The 27564-nt window shown below is 41.9% G+C and overlaps 1 protein-coding gene across 10 annotated transcripts in view; it reads left to right on the top strand.

Moving 5' to 3' along the window:
• The window catches only part of DPF3 (double PHD fingers 3), a 158631-nt gene that overhangs the window by 41865 nt on the left and 89202 nt on the right, over positions 1-27564 (top strand). The window contains exon 2 of one of the 10 annotated variants that reach the window (XM_032690231.1): positions 17146-17311. The exons of the other annotated variants lie outside the window; for them this stretch is intronic. The gene's annotated coding sequence lies outside the window, so the exon portion shown is untranslated. The remainder of the gene's footprint in view (positions 1-17145; positions 17312-27564) is intronic. 10 annotated transcript variants of the gene reach the window in all.

Consider the following 27564-nt stretch of genomic DNA (forward strand, 5'->3'; position numbering starts at 1 on the left):
TACCAAACAGAGAAAATGGACAGAGTTGATAGAAGGATGGATGTGTGGTTGGTAGTGCAGAATGAGAGAAGAGGGGTAGAGTAACAGCGCTATAAGAAAAAAAGTTGAACTTTGTGGCCTCATGGAAGGGTGGTGGGCACGCTAACATGGACTAGTCTGTTCCTGGAAAAACTGTCTTGTCCTCTTCTGAGTGTCTGTATGATCACACTTATTTTGCAGCATAGATGGCAGAAACTTTGAAGGTGCTAACAGAATAAAACAAGACTGAATTAGCAAGTTAATGACTTCTGAGAGTGAGGGTGAAAATCCTTCAGAGACAACTCACAAAATCTCCTTGCTTCCATCTCTTTCAAAATATGAAAAAAAATGATTGGATCAGTGCAGGATGTGTAGGATTTACTGACCAATGGTGAAGGCCCTTAATTGGTTTAGGCCGGTATTGCAGTCTTGTCCTCCAGTGGTTCCTGACTATATGTTCCAACATTTTCTTGTACCCGACATGAAGTGGTTCAGGCCAGAGAACCAATTGCAATTAAAATATTTTATTTCATTTTTACATCATTCTTTTACATTTAGTAATTGTGTGAGAGCTTGTGCTGGTATAAGGACGAAAGCAGTCACATGGTAAGAACAGTGGCAAGAGAAGGGTAGAAGACATCTTAAGGTCAGTGCTAGCTACTGCTGGCTTAACTGATTGTGGGACTGTGGCACAGAATGGCCACGTAGTAGGCAGGGAAGGAGATAAAGCATGTCTGGTTGATTAAAATAGTGCAGGTGTTGAAGTTAATGTAGCAGGTCCTGTGCTTGGAGACGGTTCATGTCCTCCCCATGCCTTTAGCTCCTCTATCAGCAGAAGTGCAGATAAGTCCCTCAAGAGGCTCCTGTGGGGTTTAATTCAGTAAGGCCCTCAGGAGGGGAGGTTCATAAAGATAGGCAGTGTTTTAGACTGTAACCAGATGCCTGTGCTGACCAAGAAAGTTTGCACCATTTACACTTGGCTGGGAGTGTGCAAGTTTCTCTGGCCTGCTGCAGACCTTTCTTCAGAAATCGGGACTGCAGCTTCGTAATACTGGGTTTGTGCTGCACATTCTTGCCTGCAGCCTTCAGTGATGAAAAACAGGGCTCAGCAGCCTCCAGTGTTGCATATTAGTCCCTATGTAAGTGGCAGTGTTGTCTTTCACTGACTCTACCCTTGAGTAGATTATATCAGGTAGCACCTGCACCTGCATGATAGGGAGATGGTATAAAGCAATTGATTTAGCAGCCTCTCAGCTGGGTGAACAAGAGCAGGATGCTGCCTGAAACAACTCAGTAGTGAAATTTACTACTGTTTGCTTCCTTTTAGTATATACCCTAGTCTCCAGACTCTCCAGAAGGGGAAGAACAAGTCACAGTGACAGCAGGAAAAATTTACTGATGATGTTGAGGGGCACAAAGAGGTGGTGGTTAATTTTATTTCAAATGAGGACTATAGTAACATTAATGTAAGTCCGCAGAGGTCTGGAGAAGGGGCCTACCTGCTCCTCTCTTGCTTCCTTGGAGCTCTGCTAAGAAGACATCTTTCTGCTTACTCTTGGTTTTCCCCACTAAAAGTTCATATGTGCAATATTTTTGTTTAAATCTGTCTCTGTTAAAGAGGGTAAAGAGAGACCATTATGTTCTCTAGAATGTGCTTAAAGCAAAGAAGGTCTTGGTTTTACAAGAAGATTGACTCTTCAGTTTGCTTCTGTGTATTTTCAATTCTACTAATCAGTTATGTGTTGTTTTACTATTTTAACATATTCTTAGGTCAAAAACTACCTCTTGAACATAATGTTGACTACGATAGAATCATTTAGGTTGAAAAAAAACCATTAAGATCATGTCCAACTGTTAACCCAGCACCCAAGTTCCACATGTACACGTCTTTTTACAGAATATGCTCAGTTGGAAGGGACCCACAAGGATCATCGAGTCTAACCCTTAGCCCTGCACAGCACTATCCCCAAGAATCACACCAGGTGCCTGAGAGTGTCACCCAAATGCTTTTTGAACTCTGTCACGCTTGGTCCCCAGTTCCCTGGGGAGTCTGTTGCAGTGCCCAGTCACCCTCTGGGTGAAGAACTTTTTTCTGATGTCTAATGTAAACCTCCTCTGACACAATTTCAGGCCATTCAGGTTCTGTCACTGGTTGCAAGAGTGACGAGTGTCTACTCCTCCTCTTCCTCTCACAAGGAGTTGTAGACTGCAATGAGGTCTTTGCTCAGTCTCCTTTTCTCCAGGCTGAACAATTGAAGTGACCTCAGCTGTCCCTCATTCAGCTTCCCTTCAAGGCCCTTCACCATCTTTGTTGCCCTCCTTTGGACACTCTCTAATGGCTTAATATCTTTCCTATATTGTGGTGCCAAAACTACACACAATATTCAAGGCGAGGCCGCACCAGTGCAGAGCAGAGCGGGACAATCCCCTCCCTTGACCGGCTGGCGACGCTTTGCCTGATGCCCCCCAGGACACGGTTGGCCCTCCTGGCTGCCAGGGCTTAAATACTTCCAGGGATCGTGACTTAACCACTTTTATGGGCAGCCTGTTTCAGTGCTTGGTAACCCTCTTAGTGAGGAATTTTTTCCAAATATCCAACCTAAACCCCTCCTGGTGCAACTTGAGGCCATTTTCCCTTGTTCTACCCCTTGTTAATGGGTAAAGAGACCCACACGATAAACTAGCTTTCTCAAGGAAGACACCTTTTGTCTCCTTTTATGTACCAGTCATATAAAAAATGCACTTTTACCTTCTCTTGATCAAATAGATGGTCCGTAACAAAATTGTAACTATCAAACTGTATTACTTTGCAAAAATATCCTGCTCAAAAGTGTAACTTGAGTGAGCCCTGGCTTTCTGCCTGCACCTGTTTTGTTCCAGAGATGTTCCCATCTTCCAGCATTACACACGTGTGAGTGGAGTGGATGTCAAATACCATTGTATTTGGTATGTTTCTGTTTCTGGCTGTTCTTTATAAGTTTAGCACTTTAATGTTCTGATTCTTATAAGAACATCCACTCAAGTCATAGTTCCGTCTTAGAACACCTTGTTACCACTGTTTTGAAATAGTTCCTGACATAGCCTTACTGCAGAAAAAAGCATTTTAGTATTTTTCCCCACAGGTCGATAGCCTGACAGCAGTTACTCTAATGGTTTTCCCTGAGCAAGTTTTGAATGTGTGCAGGCACAGTGGGTGAGAAGCAAACATACAAAAGTTACAAGAGGAGTTGTGACGAGAAGCGTTGCGCATCCTGATGCATGCCTGTCTGGGGCTCTGACAGACTCCCTATGCCTTACTATGCTTCTCAGAAAAAGCTGCAAAAGTCCCTGGTTTAGTAGGAATGATGAGCAGCTGGTCAGCGCTTTCAGACCAGGAGGTTTTCCACATAACAAAGCCTGTCATGCTGCAGGGTTGGCTTCCTCCTGGGTTCTCATCTGATTTAAGTCAAAAAAGGATGTGGGGATAGAGTGATTTTTGCTGAAAAAATAGAAAGCATGAGAATAAACCTACCAGACATTGCTTTGACCAAAGTCAGAAAAGGGCAAGAGGAAGGGAAAATACTTCTTCTAGAAAATCAAAAGACACTCATCAGAAGGCAGTCCTGCATATCCTTCTGGCAGGAACACAAGTTTGTTTTTGTCCTGGAAAGCTGTTTCTGGATCCTTGAAATGTAACCCTTGTTATGGCCAGTTTGAGGAGTTTGCTGAATATTAGACTGCTGATAAATCCACTTTGTTACATTTTTTGTCTCCTGTCTTCTGTTCCTCCCCAAGAAAGACATCTTTTCAACCTCCTGCCCCCTCTCAAAATACCATAGTAACGCACCAGCTTTGCCAAAAAATGCTTAGCACATTAGCGGGTTTAAGTGTCATAGTTGTGATCACTCAGAAGGCCCCAGAGCTGCATAGATTTCATTCCAGTGTTCTTTCCAGCTTTTTGACAAGACTCAGTGGGCAGAGTTACAAATGCATGAAGCCCGTGGTACAGATGAAATACGAGTTGCTGCACTGCTCAGAGGGGCTAGTCGTGGATGTGGCAGAGGGAGGAGGGCTATGAGATCAGCTGGGTGTCTGCAGTGAGAGAAGTGTGAATGGCAAGAGCAAGTTTTCCATTACTTAGCGTCCAAATAAAAATGGTTGTTAATATTGACATTATCTGTTCTGGAGTGAAAAAAAGGGTCAGCACTGCCCTATCCAGCATTGTCTTCAAATAAGCTGCGTTTATGCCCTAATGTTTTGGCTGTCTTGGATGATGTCTGTCTCCTCTAACTTACTTCTGCAATTGCCTGTATGCCAGATTCTGCTCACAGCTTCAGAAGCATGACATCAGGAACCATTCTTCCTGAGTCAGTGGAGTTATGGCTACTTTTTTCTTCCTAACCTGATGCAGCTGAGAGCACTTCTTGATCATTGCCTGTATTAACACCTGTTATCAAGAACAGAGGGGCCCCCACGCTGCTGAATTGAGGCAGACAGTGGTTTATCTTTCTTGCAGATGTTCTTGTCTTTTTGTCTGCTTGGTGTAAGGAGTCCTTACACCTGCTTGGTGATAGAGCACAGAAACATATCATATCCTTTCCATTCGCCTTCCTGCTTATTTGGGACAGCAAAAAATGAGAGGGGATTAGGAATCCATTAGCAAAGTGACTGAGGGAATGTTTAATAAGCTCCTATTTTCTTGAGCATGGGATCTGACTTTTGGGTTGTGGCTGCAGTCAGGGCTGCAAGTGGGGATATAAGCAGAGAGAATGCTACACCTACTTTCTTTTCCCAAAATTATGATACTGCAGGCTTTTGGTGTGTAAAAGCTGCTTTTAGGCTGCCTGCTGAGTTCAGGCACAGCCGCACTCTCATGTTCCCTCACATCAGGGTGGCTCAGGAGCTGTGCCCTGATTGCAAAGGCAGAGGGCTGATGGTCACACGGGAGATGTAGAGCTCACTTCTGTAGAGCCAGTGGCCCAGTCCCAAGTTCTTTCCAGCCTGGGAGCTCCTCCCTTGAACAGGGCAAATTGAACTTTTGTCTCAATGCAAAACAGTCCTTTCCAGTTCTCTTTGCCTTTTTAGCTAAGCAGGAGCCTGGATTTCTTCTCTCACAAAGGTGAGACACCGCTGATTGTTTGCTGCACTCTGGCAGTGCCACGTGGTTTGTGCTAAGTTTGGCCCTTCCCCCAGCCGCTAACCATGGTTTCTGGGCCTATATGGACTCAGCAACAGCTCCAAGCTAGGCCCAGTGTTTAACAGAGGTTAAACACTACCAGCTGGCTGGTCAGAGGTATCCTGCTTCGTGTCAAGTAGGTGCTCTTGTATTCCCTATCCAATGTTGCACACTAAATGAGGTCTGAATCCCATTAGGGAACAGCACTCCGAATGCTGCCCTGCAACGTAGCCTGTCACTACAGGGCTGTAAATAATTTTAATATTTAATAACTGTTTGCATTGGCCTTTTCTTGCTACAGCACAGAACCACCCTGTAGCTCATCAGAAGTTTGTCTGACCATGCTGCAGGCAGTGGGGTTTCACCAGGAACACACAGATGTGACTGCAGCTGAGCACAAGCAATGTGGCAACATCCCACAAGGGCTGATCTTCAGGTTTTTTAGGAGTTCTTTTAAATCTTTGATCATTATTTGGAGACACAGTGTGCTGAAATGGTTGGACAGTCTCTCTGCAGGAAACAGGGCTCAATCAGTCATATCTACAAGCAGAGTTCACCTAGAATGACCAAAGGAAGAGGTGCTTATGTTAGTCTGCTTTTTTTGCATACTCCTTCATGGTCCACTCGGTGGACCAAGCGATACAGTTGTTTACACCAGGTTATCATACTTACTACTGTATTAAAAAACATAATCAAGAAGGAACATTCAGATTTTTCAGAATTGATAGGTTACTCCACTCTTTTCTGTTACTTTGGGTCAAGACCATGTCTAATGCAATATTTCATCTCTTAAAAACAAACAGAAGAAGCAAAAACCCCCACAACTCCAGTATTTCCCCAAAATTGCATAACACTATGAATGCAAGTGGCATGTTTTAAACGGGTGTAGAGTTGTGTCTCACTGCTTCCTGTATTTCAGACCCTGCTATCTGATTGGAATGATAGCACAGGTGTGCCTTGTGCCTTGGTAACACTAGATTATGCATTCACTGAATCGCCAGGCCCTCGCTTTTCCTTATCCAGAGCTGGCATTCATCTCCATCCACCCTTCTTGCCTCCTACTGCTTATACATCTGGTGCAGTCAAGCACTGGGCTGAGCTCCTGCTCGTGCCAAATCCACCATGCTGTTGAAGGAGGATGTTGCAGTGCTGGAACCAATTGCAGCATAAAGAAGACAAGAAATACATGAAAAAGGGAACTGTGTTTAAATCATCACATCAAATATAAGAAAAACCCAAATAAATGTGAAGAGAACATGAAATTGCCTCTTTGATGTTCTGTGTTGGGAAAGTTTCAATCTCTTCTTAAAGCTCCTCCTCCACCCCCTTGCTTCTTATGGGATTGTATCCAATATTCCAATGTTCATGTAATGCCTTGACTTTGCTATCATTCTTCTTGGGATAATTATAGGTTAGTATAATGTACCTATTGTTCTGTTCCACAAAGCAGCACTGTCATACGGATGGCAGGGGTGAGGTGGGGGAGATCTCTGTGTGTTCTCCTGCATCCACATTGTGTCTTTAATTAGTGTTCTTCCTTGCTTTTTCTTTTTTATTTTAATTTTTTTTTCCATTCCATAGTGCGTGCTGAGCACTTCCCCTCCTCAAACTGTTGGTGTCTTTTTCCAGTTACACTAGTGCCCTGTTTTTTTGGTTTTGGCTGAGCTCATTCCCATCATAACAGGTTTGCCTTTCAGATGAAAATAACATGAAATCAAAGTAACAAGTTACTGGTATTTACAAAGAAAGCAGATAAATGATTCTTTCCTAAACCTTATTAGCTGAGTCACTTTTGTTATCTTGTATGATTTTTCCTAAATTCAGAAAGAAGAAGAAACCTACCCTGTGCCCAGGGGCTCCACTCTGCATTTGGGCCTTGCTGCACAATGCACCGCATAAACATGTACTAACATGGTCCCTGACTCTGAGCGCTCACACGTTTTTCTGTAACAGGATTCATCTTTGCCCTCCAGGTGCAGGTGTGGGAGACTGCTGCTGAGTGCTGTTAAGTGGTTTTGGTGCTGGGTCTTCTGTTGTGTTTGCTAGACATGGTGCCGAGTATATTACTGGGTGCTTGAGAAAGATTAAGGAGAGGCTGAAGAGCCCAGTTAATCTTGGTTGTTGTACACAGGAGATGAATGTTGGTTCCTAATTGGTAGAGAAGCTGTATAATCAATTGCTTGCTTTCTATTGTTGCCACCTCCAAAATAAATAATGTTTAGGGATGCTGATGTATTTTAGCCAGTAGGTTCATCATGATTAGCTGCTGTGTATTTTGCTGTAAACTACTTTTTGCCTTTGAGTCAAACAAGTGGTCTGGAGTCATGGTTCCTGACTAGCCCATCAAAGTAAAACACTAGTGGGGTGGTTTTTTATTTTTTCAAGACTTCGCACAACTTCCTTCTCTTTGAGTGGGTTTACCAGAATGATGAAATGGGAAACCTCCAAATGACTGTGTTTTTGAAACCTATTGTTATAAAGGAGGGAATTACAGATTTTGGAAAAATCTGGATTAAAGCCCCTTTGCTAGCAATGAGTGTGCCTCGAATGCATGTAGCTTCCCTTCTATAAGTGGACAAGTGTGTTCAGAGGTCAGAACTTGGTCTCCTCTTCTGCAGTTCCCAGGCTTCCTCTTGTTCCTGATGCACAAAGCCAAAACACACAGTTTTCACTTGAATGTCTCTTTTAAAATACCTGACATGAACCTTGGAAAGATCTGAAGGCTTGTCATTACTAAGTTCTTCTGTGATAGGAAGTGACTTCTACTATGAAGCCTTTAAAATCATCAGTGTCTGTACACCTTCACATATTTGCAAATCTGAAAAAGCATGATGTCATCTGTGGGTGTGTGGAATGGAGTAAAATGGACTTAGTGGATGGAAGTGGACTTCTTCCTGTGCTGTGACAATGCGATCTTTTTAAAAGAAAAATTAATCTCTCTCATAATGATAATTTGTAGAACTGTGTCTCCAAAACAAAGGAACCAACACAGATGCACAATTTGGCAAGCCACAAATATTAAACAGCCAGACTCTTTTTCTCTGGTGTAATTCCATGGACTTCAAGGGAATTACACCAGTGGCAGTGAATCTGGCCTAAAATGCGTTTGACTAATATTTATTGGTTTCTGCCTGGTGTCTTGAGTAATGCTGAATGAGATTGAATGTTTCAGAAATGGATGAAATCTCATGTGTTTGGTGTACCATGATGAGAAACACACTCCTGTGTGAGCACACACGCATCTGTGCACACATATCGAGTGCTTTCTGGGAGTGTTCCCAGAACCAATGCGATAGCCAAGGGTGTTTGCAAGCCAGCTCTGGCTGTGGTGTGTGTGTTGGAGAAGCACAGGGATGTTCCTCACAACTGCTGCTTGCCTTGTCCTTGCTTATTTTATTTTCCCTTTGTATCCTGAAGTGGAAACCACAGGTTAATCCCAGTCAGATCCTGTAAATGTTTGCCCCTCTTGGACCAGACCCAGAAAAATTCCCCCTGCTGGCTTAAGCGTATTTACATACCACAGGTCATTACAAGGTGGTACTCACCTTTGTATTCATTCCCACATGTCAAAGCAGAGATATTGGTTCATTTTTTTTCTCCAGTATTTCTTATATTTTTTAGTTACCTTTTTTTTTAAGAAACAAGAAAGCGAAAGGAGTGATCCCCATGGGTCCTGACATCTGCTGCAGTCATTCTTACAGACTCAAAGGAGACCTAGGGAAGGAGAGGAAACAGTCTGGCTGCAGTCTCTCATTGTTTCTCTTTCGTGGGCCCCCACCCTGCACCCTCCTGGGCCTGCAATCCACTAACTAGCTCGTCCTGACTCCAGCTGTCATTTTTCCTTTTTATCTACTCCTCTCTCAAAGAACCAAATGTCATCTCTTGTGGTTCCCTTAGCTGGGGTCAGAGACTCTTTTATATGCCTTATGCTGATCAAGGATTTTTAACTGGGAATGAGAGCGGTAATCAACTGCATGGTTGGGGAAGGGGAGAGATTAAATCTGAGAATTGCCAGTGATTGCCCCACGTGAAGAACAGCAGCTAGCAAAACACATGCTATCGTTATGCTCTTATGATTATTTTATTCCCTCAGTGACAGTAAAATGCGATCTGTAGCAGAAAGGTAGGACAAAGTCCACCCTTGCTTAGCCCTGTGGTATTCAGTGAATTTTCTGTGGGGTAGAATTGGGAAAAATTAGATTTACTATTAGGAATGACTCATGTTTTCAGACCCTTTACCAGGGAGATTTCAAGAAAGGAAGAAGGCAAATCAAAGATATGTTTGTGATCTAAATTGAGAAGCCATTTTTGTTCAAAAAAGAGCAACCATTTTAATATCCTGTCTTGACTCTCTAGCTATGGGGAAGTCATTGGAGGGTGTAGTGAGATGGAACTTCTGTGAGTCCTGACACTTCTGCTTCATCAGCCAGTTTTGGGGGATCATGGCTGAATAAAAGTGGGGTGAATAAAATACAGGAAGGGTTCCTGGTGCTGCTTCAATCTCTGCCCATGGTTTATTTTTCTGGTTTATTCAACACAGAATCAAACTCCAGGGACTGCAACAGATTGCAAACTTTAAGTTTCATAGTCTGTGAAGGTAAAACAATTAACAAACAAGTTAAATTATGAGAATTACCTTTGGAATGATTAATGAATTTTAGTAGCCTAAACTGTCTCCTTCAATACATTATTTTGAAAGTCTAGTCATTCCCTCTAAAACGTCCTCTGCTGTTACAGAGCTATAGGAAGAATAGTACAAAGTGTCCTGATTCTCCTTTTGCACTAATGTAAGTGAAAAGTACTCTGAAGTACACAGGAATTGATTCAGTCCTCTTCTAGAAGAGCATTTTCTTCACAAGAGAAAACCAGACTGCAGTTAGAATTGGTTTAATTGAGAGAAGTCTTGCCGGTGGAGAACAAGGTTTGCCTCAACTCAAATTGCCAGTTTTTGCTAAGATGTGTGCTAGGGTCTAACACAGTAGTATTATTCTGGTTTTATTCTCTAGGCATTTGACAGTGATTTTATAAATGCTTTCAAAATATGTTACTTACTTAGCAACTCCAGCTCCTACAAGCTGGGGACTGCATGAAAATTCCAGTTTTACTGCTGAAATTTCTGTCCCTGTTGGCTGTAGAAATATTTACACCTAAAGTAATCTACCAGTTCGGAAACAGGACCCAACTCATGATTTTTTGAGTGGTTTGATTTTGGAAATGTTGTAAATACTTCACTGCTTTGAAAGAGGAAAACATGAAGGTAACCTGGTTTAGTGGAAAGTGTTCCTACCCATGGCAGGGGGTTGGAACTAGATGATCTTTAAGATCCTTTCTGACCCAAATCATTATGTGATTCTGTGAAATACCAGGTGTGGGTGGTAGCTGGAATACAGGAAAAAATATGGGAATATCAGGTTAAAAATGTCTTCTTTCCCGTAAGTCAGGGATTAAGCTTCTTGAATTTGGACTTAATCCCCTTCCTGCCCGCTTTTCTAGTTAAAACCGGAGATGCACCTGAATCTCAAGTTCAAGATGGAACCTATTGCTAAAGATTCAATCAAATACTACATAGTAATGCTCCTAAATCTGGGGAGGTGTGGAGTTGTGCCTGACTTTTCCTGCTTCCCTCTACCATGATGGTTCAGGTCTAGCATTTGGAATGGGCCTTTATATACATTTTTAAAGCCTGATCATCCCTTGTATGCATTGTAATATGAAAAGAAGGATGGATAGGAGGTGTCCACAGTCCTAGATGTCCTAGAGATGCTTTGTCATCTACTGTCTTCTTGGTCTCCTCCTTTGCTTTTCTCTGTAGCATGGGACATAGATCACCTCCTGAGATGATCTAAGTGCATTCATCCCACAAATCCCTTGAAAATGTGCATGCCCTGGAACACTAGTACTTGAGACACCTGGTCTTTTTTTTTTTTTTTTTAGAAATACTGAGCTGAGCATTTTTACCTTGTTTTTGTGGACCTCTATATGCTAAATGCTTTGTACATAATTTTCTGGGGTTGCTGGAGACTGGGCTCTATTTTTCAGTTTGTAATTTCCAGTCCTTTGTTGTTCAAAGACACACAGTCCCTGCTGTGTGCTGTTCCATTTACTGCTCTGTTTTCAGTCTTTTCTTGCCATCTTTCCTTACTTATTCAAATTTGTCATTCCCAATGGTATTGCTGTTTTGTTCAGTGGGAGCCATGATTAAAAGTTTCCCCACTGGACTGATTTGGATTGATACCTGTCTTTTCAACCAAGTGGTCTTTGAACAAATCTCTCATTACATAGGCAAATACCAACACCGAGCTGTGGCCTCATTCTTCTTCCATCTTGTGTGTCTTTTTACCTTAGCAAAGTGTGTGTAAATCTAGGAGAAATAGAAACAGAGTGCTCAGTCTGTGCAAGCTTTAATGACCACCAAGTGTACGATGGCACGGAGAAATGATGTTTCTAAAGTTCAGATTCAGGCCATAAATCCAGACTGAAGTTAAATTGTAATTTGTCATAATTTACCTGCTGCTATGATATTAAATGTTTTACAAAAGTGAGTAGTATTTTTTCTGCTTTCACCATTTTTTTTTTTAATTTTTGTACTGTTCTTCTACTCAAATGTACTGACAGTTGGAATCACATGGAAAGATATTGCAGTAGCCAGTTTGATCCTTCAGGACATAATATAAACATGTTCCTCAAGTGACTATAGAACATGCAACCCTGAAGGAAGCAGATAATTGCAGAAACAAACTGTATTTTCACCACCATTTTTTGAACACTAACAACTTTCTAAAAAGCAGATATTGTTAGGACTTGACCCTCTTCTTTCTGCGGAATCATGTGTTCTGGGATTCTTCTCTAGTATTTTATCAAGATTTTCTCTTTTATATAGGTAGAATTAACAAAAAACAGAGAAGCAAACAAATCTAAGCAGAAGCATGCAGCATAAAGATTCTGAAAAGTGTCAGATTTGGGATATTAAAAACAATCTCAAAACCATGTCAGCCTATAGTAAATTACAGCCATACTGGCTATCACATCAAAATCCTCTAGGAATTTTTGCCACAGATGCTTGCCAGATGCTGCAGCAGTTTCCAGCTGTTTCCCCACTTTTGGATGCACCACACAAAACTGGAAACCTCATCAGCTGATGGACAAACTTATGAAGGATAAAATGGAGTAGGAGCTACTTAGTAGGAACAGACATAATTTCATCTAAGATGATGCTGGCTGAAGACACAGATGCCAGCTGTTTATCAGCTGGCTTTATACTGATGGTTCATTTTCCTTTAGCATGCTCTGTACTTATACTTCCCTATCTTCCTTCAGTCTTCTGGCTTGCTAGACCAGAAGAAGGGGTATAAGAGAGCCATGAATATATAAATGTATCATTTTCTTATAATTGAACTTCCTTCTGGCAAGAAGTCACATGAAAATCAAGATAAGAGATCCCCCAGCTCTCCACTACCCCCACAAAAAGAACGACCTGGAAGGGGCCGTATCTAAACATCTAAAATGCCAAATAAACACCAGGTATTCTCTGTATTCAAAAACCACATGTGAGTTCCTATAGATCCTCCAAAGTAAAGTATTCAAAGTCATTCATGGAAGCCTTAATACCAAGAATCCATGTGGCAGTGATTCATTTGTAAATACGTGCAATCTATGTATAGGCAACATTTTAGATCAGTGATAGTCAAACCTGAGAAGTTTGGTTCTTGAATGGACTGAGAGGGAGGGACATAATCACCATGATGTGGTAACCAGATTCTGTGCTGTGATATGCTGTTTTTGATGCATTGTCATCATTGTTGCATATTGATGGTAAACTGTGAGAAGATGCTTTAGTGAAGTGTGAGATCATCACAACATGATTAGTTTGTAGAACTCCGCAATTGTGTTTTCTTCCTGACTGCTGGTGCGAGGAGTTGCTTTCCATCTCTCCATCTTTTTGCTTCTCTCTTTGACTACATCAAAGATTAAAGAGCAATCTCTAGTTCTTTTAAGTATTGGCTAAGCCTTCTTGTTTGCTGAGCAAAAAGGCTCTGATTAAACTTACAGATTCCTCCAGAACTCACATGTGATGTTTCAAGGAACTCAAGTTGAGCATTGTGGAGCTATGTAATACATTAGATTTTTTTCCGTGTTCTGAAAAAAAATGGCCTGTGTTTCACTGAGTGACACGGTGCTGTGTCCTAGTTTTCCTCTTTATGCTGATTTAGTGTGTAACTGTCTAGTGTATATTCCACAAAAACTCCAAAGAATATCTGAAGGGCTTTTCTTTTGTAGCTTTCACCAAAGATGAGATTTTTTAGCATTTGATGCATGTGGCTTGTGGTTCTCTTTGGGGAGCAGAGGGCACAGTTTGGAGAGGAAGGAGATCATCGTTCTGTTGCGCATGTGATAGAGCCAACAGTGCTACTGTCAAATAATCACAGTTCCTAAGCTAATCACAGTGGAGACCTGTCCTCTTCAGAGGACAGAGGAGGCATTTACCTGCCTGCTCTATGCTCAGTAGCAACTACACCAAGATGATTCATCTGTGTATGATGGTACTTGGAAGCAGAAGACTTCTGTAGCCTCCTTAAAATGTGACCTTTTTGCAGATCCTTTCATTTTCTTCCCTTCTCAACTCCTGCCCATGGAGGGACTCTTTCCTTTTCCCTTCCATTGCCTTGTAGCTCTTTTGCTTCTCCTGATGAATGTCAAGTGTTTTGGGCCTGCAGCCCTAATGGGTGGGGGCTAAGACTTGGATCTACCCCTGAGACAGAGTGGAGCCAGCAAAGACGGGTTATTTTAAATTGTGTGGTGACAAGCCTTTTTTCCCTCTCCCTTTTTGTTCCCAGAGGATAGCTGGGGAAGTTTGTTGTGCCAAATGCTTGGAATGTGGTTTTTCTCCTCTTCCTCCCCCTTCAAAACAGAAAGAGAAAACTTTATGCTGTGAATTGTCTTAATTGGGGAACATAAATCCAAACTGTAGTGCAGCATTGCCGGGCCTAGACACCTATTGAAGTTTAATGAAGGAAGAGCAGCTTTCTCTTGCCCTCCTCTCTCATGCTCTCCCCACATCAAACTCTTTCTTGTGGTGCCATCCTGTTCAGATGGGAGCATGGGAATGCCTGTGAGAGTGTGTGCGTTTGTCCAAAGTTCTCACGGGTCTGAATGCAATATGTGACTCCTTTAAAATAATGCAGTCAGAGTGATGCATGGACATTCTCCCAGGCTGAAGTTAGTTGTGTAGCCAGTGTAGGAAAAAGAAATACAGACTCCTCAGGGTATCTATCCAAAGTGGTTCTAAGCCCGTTTGAGGGAAATCCGTGCTGGAACAGAGATTTGATGGTTCATGTGCCCTGACCATATGTTTCGGACTGATGACAGGGTCCCATGTTAAATGTTATATGACTTTTTATTCCTTGTGTCAAGAACTGATATTTTCTCAGGACTTGATAGTAAAGTATTTCCTTATCACTACTGACTGACTGAAGAGATGTCTCATTACATCCAGAACAGAAAATAAGAATCCTGCTCCTTGTCCCAGCTGTGGTAATGGGAATAAATTGGTGCCCATCAGCTTGTATTGGATGTAATGGAGTCTCTTACACAAAAAGCCAACCCGAGAGGACCTTGATCAGAGCATGAATGGGAGTATAATTACACTGAGTGTAATGATATATACTTTAGCAAAGATGGACAAATTCATCTGAAATGGCTTTGGAGAGAATGCCAAAAGCAAAAGCTTCCATTTGGCACTGATGTTTCGAGGAGAAAAGCAATTCACATAGTGGAAGAAAGGTAGATTGGGACAGTAACAGGAAGAGAGTTTAATTAGAGGGTCCTGCAACTCCCAAAATTTATTAAAGCTAATGCTGACTGGCTCTGAGATCTGCTGCAGTAAAATAATAAAACTTGCTCTCAGGTGGAAATGCTTCTTATGGTGGTGCAAGACCACTGTTCATCTTCAGTTCTGGATAATATAACATTCCTACAGGAGATATTTTAACCTGCTAGTAATATTTTACTGCTTTTGCCTGCAAGCTCATCCGTGCTTGTGTAACATTAAGCATTAAAACTCTTACTTTTATCAAATTCACCAACCAGTTTTATCAACTGCTGCTGATGCAGCAATGGAAGTCTGGGAAGAACTGCTTGCTTTTGCTTTGAGAGATGGGATGAAAGGTTAGAGGGGGTGGATGGTGATTGCATGAGCAATGCAGGTCAGGTTACTGTTGGATTCCTCTTGCAAGATAAGTGAGAGCCCTCTGAAAGGTAATTATTGGAAAGCATAAATTCCTGAGATAACCTGTCCAAGAAGAAATAGTGACAGGAGCAGAGGCCATGTGTTAAAGGCTAGCCATTACTCCAGGGCAATGGGCTAACCTCTCTCTCTCTCTTTTTCTGCAACCTCTCCTTGCTCTGACAGTTGACTCCCTCAGTTCTTTTCCTTCAGTTACTTGTCAATCTTTTTCTCATCCTGTTTATAGACCACTGTGATAGTTGTCTCCATTCTGTACTAATTAGTGTGCAGACAAGTGGAGATTCAGTATGCAGTTTAGTTCCATGTCCAAATTCTTGTTTAGTCGTTGTCTGTGCTTGTCATTGTCATTGTCACTGCCACTGCAGTGTTCAGGTAGCTTTTACAGCATATATGAAAAGAAAAAAGGTTACTCTTGTATTTCTTTAACTGATTTTTCTATAGAAGAAGTTCAACGAGCTTTCAGAATGACATGGAGTCAGCTTTGTCTCTGAATCAAGAAAATTGCTAGATGGCAGTTGGGGAAGGAAGTCTTGCAGAGTGAGAAAACAGATTTCAGAAGAAAAGATGGAGCAAAACTGGGAAATAAGAAAAGTGACTTCTCTTCCTCTATGGCTTCGTTATGCAAACTCTCTGTGTCTCATCTGTAATACAGAGATAATGATATCTACCCAGTTCCTATTTTGACCAGTTGATTGATTAATGACTGTCTCCTGATCCCTAGATTACACTTTTGTGACCTGCAGCTTTAACTACTGCAGTGTATTACATCCCAGAAAGAAAATGGAAGCAATGTGTTAGCTCTGGCTAGTTCCAGCTGGGAAAACATGATAAACTGACCTGAACAGCCTTGCCCACATGTACCTGCTTCTGAGACCTCATTCTAAAAGTGCACTGAAGCATGGTCTGTCTGTTCAGCTGCCATCTCTGTTCAGCAAGACATTCAAATATCTGCCTAATTTTGAATTGAAGGAGACCTGCACACTCAATAATGTGCTGTGCTGCACTGGGACCTGATGCTTGGTCACAGGCAGGGTTTCATCATGAGTGTTTGAAGACCTCAGTGAACACATAGGGCTAAAGATACATCCAAAGTCTGCCCTAGCATGATGGGGGTATGCATTAAACAACTGGAGTCTTTCAGAATAGTGAAACTTGCCAAAAGAGTAAGCTGCTTGAGCAGAAGAAAGGATCTTTATTTTGCAGTGATAATTGCAGCAACACACTTTTGTAAACTTTGCTAATTGTTAAGTGAATTACAAGGCTTTTCTGTTTCCTTTAACTGTTCTACAGTAATAGCCACCTCAATCTGATACTTGAATTAAGGTGGTGCTGTGAACAGGAAGCAAGCCAGAAGAAAAACAGGTGCAAGGAAAGTCAATATGTAGGGGAACAACCATCAGATATTTGAGTTTCTGAAAGCAAGTTTTGGCAAGCATTTTTTCTTGACTTTATTAAGGAGTTCCTCTTATGTGCTTCCTAAGTAACTACAGAAACAAGGGCACAGGTGTTTGAAACATCACTCCTCAGAGTTAAATGTGAATATTTGCAATGAGAGTTTACTCTGTTCCCATGGGATATGTTCCAGTTGCAGAAGATCCTGTGCCTAGACCTTCAAGTTAGTTCCAGTTTGATCTCAATACAGGGCACTCTTTATGCTGAGGAACCTCTGAGATGATGTGTTGGATGCATCTGTTTCACCTCTTCTAACTCTTATTGTTCCTTTTTTGAGGATTGATAACATTGCCTCAGCAGAGGAATGCCCATAATCTGCCCTACTTCCATTTGTGGGTAGAGCTGGAGGAAGGAGGTGAGAAAAGGAAATCTAACTCACAGTCCTCTTGGGAATTCCCCTATGTGGTGTGAGTCAAGTATGTCCCTGCTGTACATCTGCTGAGGTCAGTAGATTTATACAAGTAACAGAATGATTGTTCCTATGTATTCAAGAGAAGTAATAACTCAAAGAAACACAATCTTATTTATCTAGGCTTGAGATGACTTTGTAAAGAACAGAAAATATGTTATCCTGTTGTGTTTTCTGGAGTTGATAATTGCTGACCGGGTAGAGTAGATTTTTGCGTTTTCTTACATGTGTATTCTGTTTGTTATATGTATTGTGACTGAGGAACTGAAAGTACTACCCATTCAAGATTAGTAACTTTATCTTTAAAGTATTGGCTCTAGCTGATTTTTTTTCCAAAGCTGACCTCAGAGGCAAAGTAAACTCTAATAATTATGTGGGTTTATGTTAGATCTATATAAATCTCTACTTTGCTACTTGTGTGATCATTTTCACCTGAGCAAAATAGATTGCTTCCTGTAGTGGGATTTCCTTTGCAGCAGGAGAAACCAGGTTCCTACAAAAGAGAAAAGTCAGCAGAAAAATGTGAGCTCACTAACTCTTTCTAGTCAAAGGACAGGAAGTACCTAAAATTTTAATGCAATTACAGTTTGGTGTGGTGGAGAAGCTTGCCTGCCATTTAAGAACATTTGTACTACTTTTCTACTTGCATGTTTATTTTAATCTCCTTTAAATTGTGCCATCTGGATTGAATGACACTGTATATTTTTCTACTGTGTAACTGCACAAGGTGCAGGGGAAATCCCAGCCTGAGAACTTCCAAGAGGGCTGGCTAACAAAGGTCATTCAGACCAGGACTGTGCTGTAGAGCTTGGACTGTTGTGACTCTGACACGGCTTAAAGCATGCAAAACCTCCGTGGTCTTTCCTGGCATCTTGCTGCCTGTTGAGCTCTGATGGAGATACACGGCTTCATGAAAGATGAGATGCTTAGAGACACATGAAAAGGAATGCTCTCATCAGCTTAGCTGATGTGATTTGGGCGAATGATGTAAAAGTGGTGGTAGGGAAAAAACCTCCTTCCATTTGCATACACTGTGTCTCCCAAGAAGGCTGTGCTGACTGAGTGACCTAGCTGTCACCACTGATGGTGTGAACAGACTTTGCCCAATTGCAAACAAACAAGTGTGCTATTTGAAGACTAACGCAAGCTGGTTGTAGTGCTGGACACTACCTCTGGTGGCAGAAGGGGTTTTGTGAGCTCGCCGTCAACTCCTGCGGGCAATGTCGTCTGGGGTTGCTCAAACAGATCAAATGGCCTTGCCTGAACTGAATCAGGGAGCACTCACGCAAGTATTGCTACTGGCAGGAGGTGCGGGAGCAGTAAGCTGTAGGAGACAAGCAGTGAAAAGCAGCAGGGTAGGAGGGGAATGGGTGATATTTTTAGCTAGCACAGCTAGAGCCAGGAGAGGATTTCTGTTCATGATCTGAGCATCTTTTTAGAACAGACAGTGCTTGAAGTAATGCACACGATTTATTAGTGAGTAAATGTAGGGTCTTCCCGTGTTCTGCAGGGGAACTGTTAAAGCTACAAAGGAAGTCATGGTGGAGTAATTTGTAGAACTCTGGTTTGCTGTCTTCCTGGTGCTTGGGTGATAGATTATGGTTTTTACTAGGAATGCAAAAGATAGGTCCACTGTGGGAAATCAGAACCGTGGGAGCTGAATGGATAGACTTTGTCTTTGACTACATCTGGCCCCTAAGACTATGGTTGCACTAAGCCAAACAGAATTCTGGTGACCCCAAGCCCTAGCAGCTTGAGTTGCTTCTTTAAAAATATATATAAAAAATCCCTTGGATGTTGTCACGTCCAATCTAATACTGTTGCTGAAGTTTTCATTAGTTCATTCCTTTAGTAATTGGAGAGAATTTCTGACCTTTTGGGGGAGGTTAGGACCAAGCTGAATTTTGACTGCTGTCTTCAGATACAAAAAACCTCCAGGTTATTACCTTTCACACCTGTTGTTCATTTAATTGGATGCGGCTGCATCTCTTTAAAACAGAAACCCTGGCCTGGGAAAGGATAGATGCTCTGAGATATCCCCAAGGAATCTGCCTCTGAGATTAACCTAATTGGTCACTGCGCTGAGTCTAATAGAGATTATATGCAATACCCGTCCCTGGAAACACCTTAGGTAGCCTGGTGTATGGCATGGAAACTGCTGCTGATACCTCACAATGGGAATGAAAGAGAAGTAAGAGATGTGGACAAATTGCCACATGCGCCATATTATGATTGTTCAAAGTCCAGTATATTTAAATGGGGCCAATAACTTAATCTTCTGAAATACCCAATTTCATAAGCACACATCATCTTGTACCTGTTGTATCTAGCCAACAACTCTGCATGTTAACAGCTGAATGAGATGGGCACTGTGATCCTACTCTTTTGGCTTTGAGAGCTGGGAATGTTGCTGTAGACCTTGACTGGGGCCATGCACAGCTGCAGGAGGAGGAGCACCTCCAGCTCTGGTCCTTCTTCCGGCACAAAACGGCAGCAGATCTTGATCCTGAAAGCTAGATTTTTGTTGACAAAATGCCATCATGTACCACACTCTTCTTGGCAGTATTAACTTGTGCTGCTGTTTCTTTTCTTTGAAAGGAAAGGCCAGCAGAGCTTTTATACTTCTACAATACCTGTGAGGATGGGCTAATCAGATTGATTTTCTTCAGATTTTAAGTTAAGCCTACCTTTTATAATTTTTCTTCAAAGACAGACTTTTTGCATGAGATGATACCTGTAGTTTCACACTGGATTAAATTACAGCCTAAGTCTGTTTTCAGAGTAGTGAATGTAGCTCACTCTGCGAGGCTGTGTTCTCTGCTATGAATCAGCATCACACCATGATTCAAGCAGTGTCAATTCTGGACACAAATACTCATCAGGGATTTCCAACCCACCAGGTGAAATCTGCTGATAAATATCTGGCCAAAGGGGATTCCTTTGCCCTTCTGTATAAGGGATGGGCTAATGCTGGGTGCTTGGAGGAGGGTGCTGAAAAACATCACATTGCTTTTATACTGATCTGGGATGCAACCTAGACTCATGGCTCAGGTCACCTTCTTGACTGCTGTAATGTCTGAGCTGTGCCAGTGCTGATTCAGGAACTTGTCATCAGCTCTCTGATGGCTTCTAATCTCTTGCATCGCATGCAGTTTATGCACCTACCACAGTACTTTGAACAAATGCTTGAAGTTTGTCTATTTTGACTTGCCTGTATGAGTTCTTCCAATGAAAGGCATTAGCTCTCCTGGCAAGCCTTTTCTTCCATTTCCCTTCTGATCACTGCTGCTCCAGTAACACTGTCTCTGCTTGCATCTGTGTACTACTTTGCGTTCAGATTTTGTAGTCTACCTACTACTGAAACAGTCCTGCTAGCCATTTTTTATTCTGACTCCCAGGCTTATTGTCCATCAGTTGAAATTATTCAATATGTATAGAAATGAAATAGCTGCCTCAAGCTGGCTCTTAGAGAGTCTAGGATAGGCATGTGTTTGTGGGCCTTTAGAAAGCTGCCAAGTTTATGTTAAAAAACTGAAAGGCCAGAAAGTTTGAGTCATTCTGTAGCACATCTGGAAATCCTGTTTTGCCTTTGCTTATGCTCACACCCCTTACATCATTAGAAAATGTTGTGCAGGGACAGATGCAACTGACCACTATGAGAAAACTGAATCTGCACATTCCTGCACTTTCTGGCTTCCCATTGGAGCTTGTGGTAGGATTTTGAACAATTTGTTACGCTTCACTTAACATCAGGAAAGCCATTCTGTATTTCTCTGGAGTCTCTATGTCCTACCTTTCTGCAGTTGCAAAGGGTGCATGCTTGTAGCATTTAGGAACTGCTTAAAGACTAGAAATTCCGGAGAGTACAGCCAAAGGAGGCACCCAGCCAGGCCTTTGCTGTTTAATGCTTAATAGTGGTCTGACACTCTTGAATGTGTCATATTTTCTTTTGCTTGGATCTTTTGATGAATGTTGTGTTAGCATCTTGCAATGTAATGTGAGGAGGAGCAGAGCAGAATACTTTATCTCTTCTGGGACGATACTCTGGAGCTGGGGGTTTGCTGTCCAAAGATGCTGCAAGATTCTGGTGATACTGGGCTCTGTTAAGCACAGGTTTCCAGTTCCATCTGGGTCTAGAAAGGAGAAGCATATGTTCAAGCAGCGTGAAAGCTTGAACTTAGTTCACTGTGCCCTTCGTGAAAATCAATGGTGTTCCAGAGTCTATGAGGAAAAGGCATGAGGAAAGGTGGGGGGCTGTGGACTTCTTTGGCTTGTGTTGTGATAGAGTGAGTACAACAGTTTTGCAACTTGCTCTGTCTTCATTGCTTATCTAGGCTAAGGTAGAGAGTGAGAGCAGGCCAGCCCAGATGGGAGAAACACACATGAGCATGGCCAGGCCACAGCTTGAGAAGAGAATTATGTTGACTGGAGAGGAAGGGCCTTTTGCCGATTGTGTCTATTAGATTTCCCACATTAATGTCTGTCTCTGGATCATTAACAACATTAGTGCATGTAATTGTTTCCCACTTCCAGCCAGCCTCACTCTGATCTCTTCTTACTTTAGCCTTTGCCAGGCATGCTGCCCTTGCTTTCAACACTGAGAGATTTGGGAGAGTACTGTGGGCATGAGTGGAAAAAGGACACATAAAGCTTTGTCTCATCCATGTAGTGGCTGGCATTGCTGCTCGTATACTTTATCATATTCTCTGAAAGTTTTGCATAGATATTAAATAGAAATGGTTGAAGAATTGAGCCTGTGGCATTCTTCATGTCATGGCTCATGGAGAGAAGGAGGAGACGCCTGTCAGGGGCCTCCTGGGACCTGCCGGAAAGGAGTGAGTTTAGCCAGCTCAGTGCAGTTCTCTCAACACTTGCCAAGACATAGGGTTGGCCAAGCTGGTCTGCAGTGTCGCAGGCAGCTGATAGCTCAGGTAGCACCTGCATGGTTTCTTAGTTTCTGTTCAACTTTGTGAGAAGGCCTGAGACCCCACTGATGCTTCATTTTCAGACTCGTTCATGAATCCTCCAAAAGGAGTTTGAAAAGTATTTTCTGAAGCTACAATGTGTCATTTCTTTCACACCACTTCTCAGATCTTGTCCAGTTTGAAACTGGATGGCAGTGCTGCTGAAGAATAAATTCTGATTTAAGATGTCTTTTTCAGTTCTCCTCAGTGTTCCTCATAGTGTCAAATTATCTAAAATATAAGATTAGAGTCTAAACATACAGTAAACAAAAACTCTGTGGGTCTTAAGGAAAACAAGTTTCACATTTTTGATGAATGCTGGGGACCATTGCAAACAAAAAGAAAAGTCTGTTACTTTCTGTTATATGATTAGTCATTTCCTTCAGCTTTTTACTTGCCTAATCATGTAGTGAGAAGGTTTTAGAGGGAAATGACTAGAAAGAGGCCTGGTCTCAGGAACTGGAGAAAATATGGATTCAAACTCAGAGGATCTGGTGGAAATTTAAGAGCTGCATTTAAGGAGAACTGGCTCTTTGTTATATAAGTTTTCCCAGAGTGATGTGGACCTGTAATCATGGCTGAGCTTGGCTGGTTATATGTCTTCAGTGAGTGCTCACCTTCTCTGGATCCTAACCTGAAATGTGTTAGGCATTGCAGAAGGGCTTGTGCTAGATTCTGCCCATTTTGTAGCTTTTGTAAAAGGTGTAGTGCACTCAAATATCTGTGAGTTTGCAGGATGGGCTGGGAAGTAGTGGTGGAGAGCTGCTCCACTTCTTTCAGGGGCCCATCAGGATCCCTTGTCAGCACAGAAATGAACATCGTAAACTAGGCAGGTTCTTTTTTTTTTTTTCTTCATTTTTTGCATGCTTAGACAGAGGAGTCATGGCACTAGGTACTGTATAGAAAAGTAGTAAGTTGGAGTCTGCTCAGAAATCTTATTGTCTGGTTAGAGATGGGAGGCAAAGGTTGAGAGAAGGAAAGAGCTGTTCTTCATTGACCTCACTATTACCTGACCTGATTCCACGATAGAAAACTTCAGTTTCTTCACACTTAAAAGGACAGTGACCTCAGAAAGTCACAGGTCCAATCTTCCATGCTGGTGCTCACTGTCATGCCAATGACTACCTGCAAGGCTGCAAAGATTTGCACCAGCCTCACATCACTGTCCCAGCACCAACAGGGCTGGTGGTGCTTTCAGAGTGCTCATCTCCCCATTCACACTGAGCTTCCACTGCTCTGAGCCTGCTGAGTTTCAGTCCTACCTTTTTTCACCAATAAAGAGCCCCTAACTCTTACTAAATATTTACTCCTCCTATGCAGCTTTGCAGAGGTTTGCAAAACCATAGGTTGTCTCTTCCAAGTCAGGGAGCTTTTATTGGTCAGCCAGAATGGGGTTATTTTAGTGTCTGTGGGCTGGAATGTAAGTCCAAAGCTTGTGTGTATGCCAGCAGTGTCACTGGCACGCCTGTTCCAAACATCTGGGATTTCACCTGTGGCTCTGCACTGAAGTGCTCTTTGCTTTTTGCAGTGTGCTGACAACTGTAGTCTGTATTTCCAGTTGTGCTGCCTTCAGTACGATTTGCCTTCCTTTACCAGCAGTTGTTCATGTCTCCTCCTTGGGTTTTTTCCCCCAGCATCTTTGAAATCTGCACATATGCTGATGATTTTGTGTCATTAATATCAATCTAGACAAGTCTTTGTGACCTTTCACTCCCATGTCCAAAGGGAAGAATTGACCCCTGCAGTCAGTCACAGCACAGCACTGACTCATACATACTTTTCATAAAAATAATGCAGAAATTCCCCATAGTTTTTACCCATAATTTTTCAGGAGATGAAGTGTAAGCCTGCCATAGCAACACAGTTTGAGAAAACTATGAAGCATGTAGCATCAGATAGTTAATCTTTTTCTGACATACGATACACTTTTTACTATTAATGTTGTCCATTCTTTTTTTTTCCTCTTCTTGTACCTCACTTGCTCAAACTCAACTGATCTGTTTGAGTTTCATTTGAGCATGTGTGCTCTCAGTCTTATTCCCACCCTTGTCTGTTCTCCAGCTCCATTGTAAACCTACTAGGAGGGGACTAGGATTTGTCCCACCTCTCTGATTCCACAGTGATGAACACAATAGGACCATACTTTTTTTTTTTTTCCCCTGATTCTAATAGTATTTTCTGTATTGCCTGCATAAGATAAAATATGCTCTGTTTAGATATGTAGCACTGAAAACAAAGAAAGTTCCTTAAAAAAAACTAACTGAAATTTGGAACAAGTCAGAATCCCTCCAGTAAATACTAATGGTAAAACAAAACAACCAGCCACCCAAAAGTAATTGCAGGGAAGCGGTTTACCACTGAGATATGAGTGTCATAAGGAAATACTGTTTCTTTACTTTCCTATATTTGATTATTTGTCACTTTAAAAAAAAATTTATAATTGAAGTCAGAGCAATTCCTTAAGGTCTCAGTGTCTGAATAACTTTCCAGCGAATACTTAGGGGACTGCATTTTTTTGATCATGCTTGCTGTAATGGAGCCAAGGCAAGCTTTTTTAAAGTATGGAGGTGACTAAATGCTTCTCCTAAATGATTTTTTTTCTATAAGGCATAAAATACATATTTAAAATCTTTAAAATAAATGTAATGAAACAACTAGACTACAAGATTTTGCCAAGAATGATTTTGACCTAATAGCTTAGTTGTTTCTTTGTCATGAGGATCTCAAAATGTCTTTTCTCCCTCTTAAAAAAATCTGAAATTTAATCTTACACTGTACTTGATAGTGTGATTTAAAGCCAAATATTTAACATTCTAAAATTTATAGTTATCTTCAGTCTTAAAAGAAGGCAGAAACTGAAATAATCTCCCGTCAGATCCTATATCTGGGTTGCTGAGATGTACTGTTAATATGAGTGCTTTGCGGTGTGCATATTCTGATGACTGAGGTGATTTTTGGCATAAGGAAAACCTATGCAGTTATGGCAGTTTGTTGTCACACAGCTGTGCTCTTCCTTCCAGTAAACTCTGTGGAGTTAGTGAGCATCCCTGGCTTTATATAGGAGGAATTTGACATAGCTCTGCACTAGCTCAAGTGTTTGTGGAAAGAGCTGTTAATCTTTGATCAACTGGAGTCTCCTTGTTACTGACTTTGATTACACAAGTGTACAACTTTAATTACAGCTTTTAATAAGCTTTCATTTCTTCCTAGCCACATTCTTTGTATAGTAGTGCAGCTTATCTCTTCCTTTCTCCCTTGCTCCCCTTCCCCCCTGCCTTTTTATGGAAAAGGGCGTTTGAGGTCATTGCAGGGGATTTGATGTCCAGAGGGATCCTGCCATACATGCTCTGCCCACAGCTGTACCCTCCACTTGCTTGCACAGTCCAGAGAGCTCTCTCCTTCAGCTGCCCTGCAAAGATCCCTGCACCAACATCTGCCTGGGAGTTGGTGGTCAGCAGGGGAGTACAGGGCTGAGAGGCACCACATTCACACAGACATCCTTTCTGTACAAAACCACTGAAAAACCCTTAGAAAGTCTCTGTAGCCAAAGGATGTACTGAGTCCTGTGTGAATTTTCTGCTTGTGAGGAGCTTTCCCCTTTTCTCCCTTGGGGACATTGTGAAATGTGGTGGCTGAAGTCAGAGTGGCAAAGGGCATCAGGAAGCTGGTGGGCTCCAGCATCTACCTAAGGTACTCATTCCACATCCACAGACTTAGTGTTCTGGCTACCCTCTGGTCATTAGCAAAATGACCTGGTGAAAGCTTTGTGAGACACTTAGACTTGTAATTGTAAATACAATTACAATGACATTGAGATATGGTTTAAAACAAGCATAAGGAAATGCTTTTTTTTTTTAACATGAGTTGTATTTCACCTGTGGAACTCTTTGCCCCACAATGTTTTAGGTATGAAAGGATCAGTGGGTTGAAGAGTTTGTTGGATAAGTTTATGGAAGGAAGATTCATGAAGGTCTATTAAACATAATCTTCCCATCATTGGGTGGCCTGAGACTTGCGGAAATTAAGTTTTGATCATCAGAAGTGAGAAGAGGGAGCTAAAGAGGTGCCTCCCTTGGTATTTGCTGTATTTGTGCTCTTTCTGAGCCTCTGTGTTTGGTCCCTGCCAGTGAGAGAATATGGGGCCAGTATGGCCCAGAAGAAAAGCGTTTGATTCCCATGGAAGTAGTAAGGTGCAACTAAGGAGTGCCTTAAAAGATGTGAGTCACAAAAAAGGTACAAATGGTAAAACTGAGCAGTTTGAACTGATTTAACGTTCAGAGGTGTGCAAAGTTTTAAAACGCCAGTTGTGCCTACAAAAGAGGGTAGTGGGGAAAACAACTAATAGAACAGGAAAGGGAGCCCTTTCTATCTCTGTTCATGCATCCCTTTGGCTCCCTTGCTGTGTGTGCTATACTCTTTTTGCACACTAATGAATATCAGAGTCAGAGCAAGTTATGCTATATATCACTCTACTACTGTTTTCTAATGAACTTACCCCTAATGGGTAGCTTTCCTAGCTGTTTGTGTCATGACTAAATTTCACCTTGACAATAGATCAAGAATGAGGTTCAGCAGTGTGGCCCACCTACTTTGCAATGCTTCAGCACGACAGCTGCTTTGTGTCCTCAGGGTAGCTTTACTTTGATGCTTTTCACTGCTTAGAAAAATTTGGAGGGAAGATTTTGGTAATCTCCAGCAGGCAGAGTTTTTAAACTTTTCTCAAGGGAAGATGAAGATTCCACAGAGTTTTTGAACAAATAGTTTTTTATGAAATAAGTGACACTGTCTTTAGAAATGTTCCTCCCACTAGGTTCCAGAGGAAAGTAGCATTTGCCACGCTAGATCTTACTGGTCACTGTTGTAGCCTGATGCTCTTGGCACCTCAGGCTTCACTGTGGAAAACTCTGGAAGGCTTCTGACAAAATGTCTAGTCTGACCATTGCAGACATAGCTCTAGTTGTTAAGGGATGTGTTTTCATGCCTCAGAAGTGCACAATAAGAGGACTACGTTCTTTGATCTTATGGGCTCTCCGATGCCAAAAATGCTAGAGCGAAGTTCTTCTAAACTTGGCTGGCTTTCTGGTTGCTCAAAATATACTGCAGGAGTTGCCGTAACATGGGATTGAAATGACTGGTTTGCTGAATTGGCTGGACAAACTATGGGGGGAAGAAAAACAATAGAGTGAGTTCATCATGGTGTACATGTGCCTGACCCAAGGTCATGGGCCAGTGTGGTTGCATCATTTGCTCATTCAGTAGCCACACTGCTATTGAAAAGATCTGTGTCTGGCTCCTGAGAGTCTGATCTTTTGGTGACACTTTC

Source organism: Chiroxiphia lanceolata, chromosome 6 (genome assembly GCF_009829145.1).
Source record: "Chiroxiphia lanceolata isolate bChiLan1 chromosome 6, bChiLan1.pri, whole genome shotgun sequence".
Lineage (NCBI taxonomy): Eukaryota > Metazoa > Chordata > Aves > Passeriformes > Pipridae > Chiroxiphia > Chiroxiphia lanceolata.